The following is an 11,097-nucleotide window of genomic DNA, read 5'->3' as shown; positions in this document are numbered from 1 at the left end:
AATATCTCACAAAAAGGATATTTTTCATTCTACATACTTATTATTTAACAATATCCATTGGTCATGATAAATAAACATAATCTAGTAGTAGCTATTAATCTCATATTGGTTTTGACAAGGTAGTAACAAAACACTTAGTCAATCTCTAGTAGTATTACAGTAAAAAATAAGTGATCAGATTGAGCTTTGTAATTAGTGGAAGCCAAGTGATCAAAGCATGTCATGCATAAATTGTTAAGCAATATTCCTAGTTAGCACCGATTAGATAGTATGTGTCGAGTCACTCATGTGTCCAGCATTCTATACATGCTGAGTGATTCAGGTGTTTAGTAAATAGCATCTGCCGAGCTATTCAAAACTCAAGTTATAACATTAGGAGTATAGTGAAGGCCAAGCATCAAAGTCTTTAGATGTCGAGTGAACAATTTTTGACATAATTACTTGTAATGGAAAAAAACTTCTATGTAAACCATTTTTGAGCTGACATAATCATATTTTATGATTCTAAGAGATAAATATTGAATTATATTATGAATCTCTATGCAATACATTCAACCAATCAAATTAAGGGATGAAATAAGTAGCAATATGGATCAACCATAGTTGTTAATTCTTACCTAACACATTCCACCTATGTTTATTTAAGAAGGAAAACCCTAAAGAGTTTGTGTGTGTGTAAGGAGAAGAATGCTAGGTGTAGAGAGAACATTCATGGTGGCTATGGAGGTTACGCCAGTGTTTCTAAATGTAGAATTAGTTGGATAAAATGGAGAAAAGTATAGATGAGACGAAGGAGACATATGTGATTAGAAGGATTAAGGATTTATTAGAAAAGAGAAGATCTAACATCTAGTAGTAGTGTGGTAACTAAAGGATCATGGTGTTGAATATTTTAATGGGCAATATAGAGAAAATCTCCTAATTGAGAAGTCTTGACAAGCTTTTGTAAATATCTTAACCAACTTCTTAATTTATTGTAAGTTTAAATCCTCAAACAAGATGAGACCTAACAATCTTTGTAAGCCTTTAATAAGGAAGACCCATTGCAAAGTAGAACATAGTTTATGGTCAAACTCATTGTAACCATAATTGGCTATACCGTACAATTATAGTATTGAATATTTTTCAGTACCATGCCCTCCTTAGTTTTACCTTATTATTGGAGGGTTTTTAGATAAGCAAATTAATTATGTCATATGTTATTTGTTTCATCCTATGGATGCAAATGTGTAGTTAGTTATTTCAGTTTATATGCTAAATTATGAGATGCATGTGTGATGAATGTTTATGGTTAACTTTTTGACCCTATTTTAGTTAATGCTAATTCAACCCTAGCCCACCTCTTAGAGTTTACTTTCCCATTTTTATTTTCAACAATTGGTATCAAAGCTTTGTTCTCTAGAAAGGAAAGTTTTACAACTTTTGAGGTAAGATCTTGAAGATGGAAGTCTACAAGTTTGGAAGGACTATTTGAAACTAGAAGAATGAAATATAGCTTTCCCTACACCAACTCAATGAGGCAAGAGGTAAACTACAACATTGATTACAGAGAAGAAAGAAATTGGTTATCTAGAAAAATAACACTCAATACTAAGAAGAAGAAAAGTTATTGGATCATTTGAGAATGGAAACTCAAGTGAATTTGATGCAACAGTTGTAGATCTAATGGAAAAAAATAGTGTCATTGCTGAAGAGGTTAGAAATATCAAAATAGAACAAGAAGTCCAATCATTATTACTATTTGAGGTGACTAAACAAAAAAATAAAACGAAAGAAGAAAAAGTCATTATTGATGATTATAAAAGGATATTGACTAACAGTCTAGAAGAGAAGACATTAGATGTGAAAATCTTGCTAATATGCAACTGGATACAATGAATCAATTGATGTTTGCAAACCATGAATATAATGGATAGGACATTGAGATCACAACTCTAAAGTTATGGAATGATCAATTAAGAAATGAAGTTAGAGGATAGAAGGAATTCATTACAAGATTCAATGAAACAAGTGAAGCCATCAAGAACTTTGAGAAATTGATGAAATCTCCAAGCCCTAATACTGATACTGCTTGATTCGGATACTCCAATACTAAGGAAGGAGAATCATCTAAAAGTGGTGATCAAAGGAATAAAAAATGTGAGAGTTACATATCCACTTGTCATAATTGTGGAAAGCTATGTCATACAACAAATGTTTGCAGGAGGAACAATGTAAATAAGAGCCCTAAGTAGAAATTCAAGGGTTATAGTCATAAGTGCAACAAGAAAGGACATCAAGCACATGAAGGAAGGTCCAAGACCATAAGCACTCAGATATTTTAAGGATAGTATCACACTTATTAGAAGTTTGGACAAAAAAGCATATGAATGCAGATCTAGGACCAAGTGGACATCAAATAAGTAGACAAAGGTACAAAAAAAAGGAAAATCCTATGATTGGGATTACAACACAAGGTATAGTTGTCATTATTGTCAAGAATATGGACATTTTTTTGAGAATTGCATAAGAACACATTTCATAGGAAACTATAATAGATGGTTGAGTGAAACTAAATGCTTTAATTTTCTCAAGATTGGTCATGTTAGCAAAAATTGTCCAACTAGGTCACTAACATCGAGTAATGAAACTAGAAAAGGAAAAGAAAATTTAAATTTTCATAAGGTAAAGATGGAGATGAACAAGACATGGAAGAAGAAGGAAGAATCTAATACATCAAGCTGAAATGTGGTCACTTCATTCAAATTTTGTGATCACATCACCCCCAACTAGGCAATAAATGGTACATGTGGGATTGATATTTGAAAAATTATATTAAACATTAGTTCCAAGAATCTAAGATATGAAAAGATCATATATGCATGAATAAAGATGCAATGTAATGATTAGAACCTAGAGCAAATATATAGTTTTGTTATTTTCTATGTTGGTGTTGAGCATGGAAAGTTTCACAATTGTTGTTGAGCGTGAATGATATTATATTTATAGCTAAGCATATTGGAAATCATGTGTTAGCTAAGTGTGTTGAAAGTCCTATGATAGTTGAGCTTACAACTATGTAAGCACTGAGCATTTAGTGTCAAATATGAAGGGTTATTTAGCCAATTTTTTACTTATTTTTCATTTACTATAGTTTATAGAGCAGACTAAGAGTACAAAGGAGAATTGAAAAAAAAGATTCCAATGTTTGCAAACCAAATTCAACAACTACTCAATAATTTTCATCAAATTTGAAAGGTATTTAGCTATTGTCTAGTTATGTTGTTTTATTTCTCGTAAACTCTAAGTAGTCAAATAACTTCTAGCTCTTCCCCAAAAGTTAGGAAAGAGGGAAAGAAAGTTTTCAACGTTCAATTGATGAGTAATGATGTTAGGCAGTACCCTTCCTAAGCTATTCCTGAGATAGCATATAAAGGGGACCCATCTGGTTCGTTATCTATGATACCACTAAAAGTATTGATGATCCAAGATATTATATGCTTCTATATTGTAAAGATTTCAAAAGTAGGAGATATAGAGACAAGAAATGCCTACATCAAACTATGTGATCATGGAGTTTTGAGGGAAGAATATAAAATTTTTGAATGAAAAGGGTTAACCTATGCCCTAGATTTTTCCCAAGTGTTTAAGAATGAATGGAATTGAATTATTCTGATCCGCATACATGATAACTATATTTAGTTGGAAGGTGGACCAATCATAATCACTAAGATGATTATAAGATGAGTATATCAGGGTATCCCACCCTTGATAGACCTAAGAGTATGCTAAGTGATGCAAAGGAAACTATTGAAAAGAATATAGGTGTCATGTGGAACAAAAGAGGGATGTCCATTGACACAATTTTAGATCCCCTAGTTTCTTTTGAAGTGAGAGTGACATTGCTCATAAATTATTTCAATTTAGCTAATTAAAAAATGTATAATGAATGGCTATTGATTTGGAATTCAAGACAGTAAAGAGAGACCACTCCTATGACCTTGAAGAGTTTCAACTACAACAACTATCAAAAAACATGAAGGCCATGAGGAAAGCTAAAAGTAAATTATGTTGATTTGGTTCTTTAGTTGTTTGCATATTATTTTATGTGCAAAAAACCTTCCCCAAATTTGGTCAACTTGCTTGGAAGACCAATAGGTCAATTTCATAATAGATTTTAGAATTTATTGTGTAGCTAGGAGATAATTTGGAGTTAGTGATGACTAGCTATTTTGACAATTTTTAGAAATCTATGAAACAAAGGTTGAGGATCCCTGTATCCCTAGTGGGAAATTTTTTCATGATTTTTGTTTCCTAGTGGATGTAGACCATACATATATGCAAGTAGCAATACCAAGAATTAGATGGCTAAAACCCTTGCCATATGAGATCAATGCAGATATGGTCTCTAGCTATTACAACTCTACTAGAAGAAGATATTGACAAGAGTGCCACTTCATTTGGTAATTATGAGGAAGCCAAATCAAGGATCACAATTGACATGAATAAAACTATAGTTCTTAAAAAGAAGAAAAAACTAGTGAAAAAGTTGAAGGAGAGATTTGGTGAAGGAGGTGAAGAAGAAGATGAAGAGGAAGAAGAAGGCCATGCCCCACTAGAATTAACTCAAAGCCTAGGTGAGGATTAAGTAGATGAAGCATAAGGTGATAAGGGAGAAGAAGCCAAGGAAGTACCCAAGGATAATAAGGCCAAGAAGAGGAAAGCTAAAGAATAAACTATGGGGAAAATAGAGTAGCCTTTGAGGAAACCACAATAGAAGTCAACTATACCTATTACTAGGTCAACCACAAGGTTAGCCAGAGTTCACGCTAAAAATGTTGTGAAGCCTAAGAGAAAGAGCACACTTGACATAGCAGAGCTAAGTGAACATACTAAGAAGACATACAAAATATTGAAAGAGAAGTTAGTGCCTCAACCAAATTCAGATGAGGAGAAGATCGAGTTAGATGACTTGAGTCAATACAAGGTGGTAAGCCACAATCCCTTTTCCGACATTAATAGTTTTTGTGATTTTCATACATGTTGATTTTAATAAGATAGGGAATGCATATAATAATAAGGTTGAAAAAGCCCTATATGAGATGATGGCTAAATTTAAATCTACTCCACTATAGATTGCTGACTCCTTTCCTAAAAGTCTATATGATTGAGTTGAGAAAAAGTGGAAATTTATTTTGACCACCGAGAGGAAAATATGAGAGGCTTAATTAGTCCAAGTTATGCTTTCTTTGGACAAGAAGATGATGGCTAAAGCCATCAACAAATAAAAGGGGAGATATGCCCCAAAATATAGAGTTTTTAAAATTTTGAGGAATAAGATAGAAGAAGTGGTAACTGAAAGCACATAGCTTTGGAAGGAAATTTATGGTCTATCCAACAAGGCCACAATAAAGAAAGTAGATGGAGAGATAAAGGAACCTGAGAAAGGTGAGAAAGAAAAGGATGAAATCACAAGAAAAGATGATTATGTGGAAGGGACTCAGGGAACTACAAAAGATACCATAGTTGAAGATGAGCAGCATAATATACAAGATGAACAAGTGTCGAGTGTGATTCCACCACATGTAGAATAGAAGAGTCAACAAACTTAGTGGTTATTATCAAGGATGTTATTGATAATTCAACATGAAAAATAAATCCTTTGACTGAGATAGATTTGAAGAAAATATTTAAGTAATCTACAACAACAACACAACTACATGCACAAGTCCTATACTGGTGAGAATGGATGAGATTGAGAAGGATGAACTTGCATCTATAGGGGAAAAACCACAAGAAACATCAAATGTTCCCCATCAATCTACATAATTGAAAGATACAAATGCATAAGATCTTCAAGGAGATCAAAATGCAAACATGGTACACCATCTACAATGCCCATCATTATATTTCAGATGAAAGAGGTAGAGGCACAAAAAATAGAAACATCATTGCCTAGCCTAAATAGTTTAGGTTTGCTAGCATTACTAACTAATGAGAAATATGTTTTTGAAGTGAAAATGGATTAGGAAGAAATTCCTCTACCTAATACACAATTACAAGGCGAAGCTAAAATGGAGGATAACAAGATTGAAGAGTTGGGATTGGCTACTAAGACAGATGAGCAGATAGAAATACAAACATTAGTGATACTACCAGTATCTACATCTCCTATTATTAGCCAAAGTCTTCATAGGTTGAGTGCACAAGAAACCCCACTGTTGATATCAAGGCCAATATCTAGCATAGCACTTAGTGCTAATACTACATCATATGGTAATGTAAGTCTTGATGAAGTGATTGAGCTACCTAAGTTTGATCTTAATACAATCACTATATAAGATATTAGTAAACTACAATAAGCTCTACAAAGAAAGAAGAGGTAGGAAATTCTAAAGAGGGAACACAATAAAAAGAAAGTGTTACATGACATCAAGGATATATTCATCAATATTTTTAGCCTCTCATAAAAAAAGGACAACAAGCCTATCATAGAGCAACTTGTCATCGTTGTGGACAAGATGAGAGATGAAGACCTAGAATAAAATATCAAATTACTTGAATGGTCTGAAAGGAAGTTCCATACAAAGGTACTAGAAAAGATATCAAATGCTATTGCACTTAGACAAGTTGAATTAGCAATGAAAATGTAGAGTGTCAAGACAGTGTTAGAGAATATCTTCTCTCTATACAACAAACTATGAAATGTGGATAATTTCACATAGGAGACACGCAGGGCTATTGACCAACTAGAAGGAGATCTACACATGTAATAATTTAATGTTTTCTCTTGGTCAAAGAATAGTGCATTTCCTAAGGCTAATGCCCACTCAAGGTAGGCTTGCCAAGATGCAAGTACAAGATGCTAATATTGAGTCTACCTTGATTAGTACCCAATCCACGTTGACTCCACACATGGAGGTGTTGCATAAGGAACTAGCCTATAAAGAGATTTTGATGAAGAAATGTTCTCATATTTCAACTCATGATGGCTTAGTTGATCTTGTTGCACAACTAGATATTTAGTTTCAATTACTAGAGATTGCATTCAACATCTGGGATGCATCATTAAAGATAATCATGGAGATACATAAGCCAGTTTTGGATAAACAAACTCTAATTGTATAGCCCAAATGACATAAGTGTCAAAAAAGGGAGAATATAAAATATTAAGAAAATGTTTTATCAAGGTAGATATCTACTCAATAGGAGTATGAGAATATATCAGAAGTAGATTTAGAAATAGAAATGATGTATTTACTCAGGGGGAGTAATGGAGCAATAAGATATGACAAATTAGTCATCCATTTTACAAAATTTTGAGGTTTTGAGATTTTGTATATGAGCCAAGTAATGTAGCATATATTGTCCTACTTATACATAAATAAGAATGTATATGCCATGACAAAGAGTTTTTTTTCACCCATGTCAAAGGGGGAGATTGTTATTCTCATATTGTTTTTGACAAGGTAGGGAAAAATCACTTAGTCATTCTCTAGAAGTATTACAGTGCAAGCCAAGTGATCAAAGTGAGTTAAGAAATCAGTGCGAGTCAAGTGATCAAAGCGTACCATACATAAGTTTCTAGACAATACATAGCAAGCAATATGCCGGGTTAGTGTCCAGAACTAGTATATGCTAAGAGGATAGTATGTGCCAAGTCACTCATGCACCAAGCAATATTTACATGTTGAGTGATTCAAGTGCCGAGAAAATAGTGTTCGTCGACCTACTTAGAAGTCGAGTTATAACATTAGGAGCATAGTGAAGGTTGAGCAAGAGAGTCTTTGGATGCCGAGTGAACAATTTTTGACATAGTTATTTTTAATGGCATAAACTTCTATGTAAATAAGTTTGGGGCCAACATAAACATATTTTACGATTGTAAAAGATAAGTATGGAGGTATATTGTGAATCCCTATGCATTACATGCAAGTAATTAAATTAAGGGATGAATTAAGTGGCAATATGGATCAACCACAATTTTTTATTCTTACGTAACCCATTCCACCTATGTTTATTTAAGAAGGAAAAACCTAAAGAGCTTATGTTTGCATAAGGAGATGAATGCTAGATGTAAGGAGAGCATTCATGGTGGTTACAGAGGTTAGAGAGAACATAGAAAAGAAGAGATAGGTTAGAGGAGACATATCTGATTAGAAGGATCAAGGATTCATTAGTAAAGAGAAGATCTGACATCTAGCAGTAATGTGCTAACCAAAGGATCATGGTGTTGAATATTTTAATAGGTGATATAGAGAAAATATCCTAATAGATTAGTCTTGTCAGGATTTTGTGAATATCTTAATCTAGTGCTTACTTTATTTTAAGTTTAAATTCTCAAACAAGGTGAGACCTAATAGCCTTTGTAAGCCTTTAACGGGGCAGATCCCTCACATGGTAGATCATATTTATGGTTAAATGCATTGTAACTATAAATTAGATACACTTTACAATCGCAATAGTGAAGGTTTGTGGGTGTCATTCCCAGGGCGTGTGTACCAAGATGGTGATTGAGTGTGTGTATGTGTGTTTGAGAGATAGAGAATGAAAAATATGTTAGCAATCATGTTTATCTATTGATTATGTATTTGAAAAATAATGACTATGTATTTTAGATTATGATTTATTCAAATTGATGGAAAATAAAATTTTGAAGATACATGATTGATTTATCTACATCATGTTGTAGAGCTCTTCAATATCTTTCTTATACATTTTGGACATAGTCAATCAAAATCCAAATGCAAAAGTTATGGCTTCTAGAGAAAATCCTACATTTAGTTCTTTGAAATCCGATTGGGTTTTGGATCCAATCGGGTGTTGCATGCACTTTTCCATTTCATAACCCGATCAGGTTATTTGTATCCTACAAACCCAATTGGGTTATGACTTGGTGATAGCATAGGGAAATGACTCAAAGGCTTGGGGGACTATGTTCCCTCCAATTATTTTTTTCCTTTACACGTGTTTTCAACTTCTAAGATTAATTCTCCTCTTTGCCTTCATTGGGTTTTATGATAGTGAAATGGGTATCTCTAAAATTACCACCATAGTCTTACACATCTTCTTATCTTTCTAATAATATAAATCTATCTATGTTTAGACAACATTAAAATGATAAACTTTAAATAGTTATACCAATTCCTTGACATTCCTCATAGGCATATGTCTACCATTTTGTACTAACTTTCTATATGCTTATAAAATTTCAAAATAAACTATATATTATTGTTCTACACTTTATTCTATACACATTTTAAAAAAAAGTTTCCATTTTTTATTGTTTTGGTGTAAGTTATGGTAAACACATGAACTTTTAGGACATTGTTAGTTTAATAATTCATAAAAATAAAATACCCATTAGAAAATTACAAAAAAATATACAACTTCTAGATATGACACTTAGCTATCATCTTAACAAAGGGATACGTAAAATAGAAAATATAACTATGTCTTTTGTGTTGCATAAGAAAATAGCTATGTTATATTTTCTTTAAAAATTAGGAAATATTTTTTGTGTGCATTGAGTTTGACCCAACTAATATTATCTATGTTTTAAAAAATCTATTAGCTTGAAAAGTAGATTCAGAGTACTACAATTTATATGTTTTATGCATCTTATCATTTTGAGTTGATGACCCTCAAACATCTTGTCCATGTTCAGGTTTACCAAATTTCAAAAAAAAGGTGTCCACGTATACCCCCACTTTTGTACACCATCTTGGTCCACTCATTGCCACCCTAGTTTTACCTTCACTAGAGGGTTTCTGGGTAACCAAATTTATTGTGTCATGTGTTATTTGTTTCATGCTATGGATGTAAATGTATAGTTAGCTATTTTAGTTTATATGCTAAATTATGAGAAGGATGTGTGGTGAATGTTTTATAATTAAATTTTTGAAGTACTCATTCAACACTCTAGCCCCCCATTCTTAGAGTTTATTTTCCCATTGTTATTTCCAACAGTAACTTGGTTTACATAAAAATGCTAATCAATAAATCATTAATTATAGTAAATGCTTCATACATTGAGGTAGTGTATACGAATATCTTGGAAATGTATTGTAAACATGGGTTAATTTTTTGTATAAATGAATATAGATATGAAATCTTATAGGCTTGTCATTGATTCACTTTGAGATGTATACATTTTTCCATTAGATAAATGTATTCATTTTTTAATGATATTTGTAACTATATTGTAAAGATGAACTATTTGGAGCAAGTTTTATTGAAGCTACTTAATTAGATTGTAGTGTGATATACAATACTAAATAATTAGAATTGTTGATTTAATGTCAATAAAAAATGACCAATCATGTAATGTGTAAAGCATATGAGCTAAGAAAAGATATATAAATATAGATAATTTGGTATACTCAATACATATAAATGTTTTATTTTTTATAATGAAGGTAGCAGGAGGGCCCTAAAGATGAATAACAGTAGAAAATTACATTTTGATAGAAAGGCCTTGGGCCATTACAACTAAGAAGTGTGCTAGAGAAACATAATCCATCAAATGAATCAAATCCTTCAAGCCAAATTTATCAAAAATAGCACAAAAATTGAACAAACTAACTAATCTAGATAGTAATAGAGTATAAACATAGTATAAACTATGCTAGACAAAGTTTTAAAAACATATTGTCTTACTTTAGAAGTAATACAAAAGAAACCTTAAACATAAGTTAATAAACCATTAAAATAGGGATCATCCTTGAAACTATAGACAAAGGGAAACACGATCATAATGACAATATTTACATATCAAGCCTTCTTGATGGCCTCCCACTCTTTTTCTAGCTTGTTGGAATCTTTCATCTAATTAGTTATGTTACTCGTACCTTGGTCATCCTTCTAGTTGCCCATTTCTGCTACTCCCACTATTTTTAGGTTGCTTCTATTCATGTTGATTGAAAGAGTATTCCTTTATCATATTTTTCATTGAATCTAGAAAAGGGCCATAACCATAACACTAAACTTGGTATTGGTGATAGCCTCACTATACATTTTATTCAAGGAATTGACCTTGTTTTGCAAGATATCATTGTGCCTCATTAGGTCCTTCTCTAGCTTGTTAACTCTCTTCCACTATTTTGATAAAAAATTTCT

Source organism: Cupressus sempervirens, chromosome 8, assembly GCF_028749045.1.
Source record: "Cupressus sempervirens isolate cs-2001-9-10 chromosome 8, ASM2874904v1, whole genome shotgun sequence".
Taxonomy (NCBI): domain Eukaryota; kingdom Viridiplantae; phylum Streptophyta; class Pinopsida; order Cupressales; family Cupressaceae; genus Cupressus; species Cupressus sempervirens.
Note: the sequence above shows the minus strand (reverse complement) of the source record.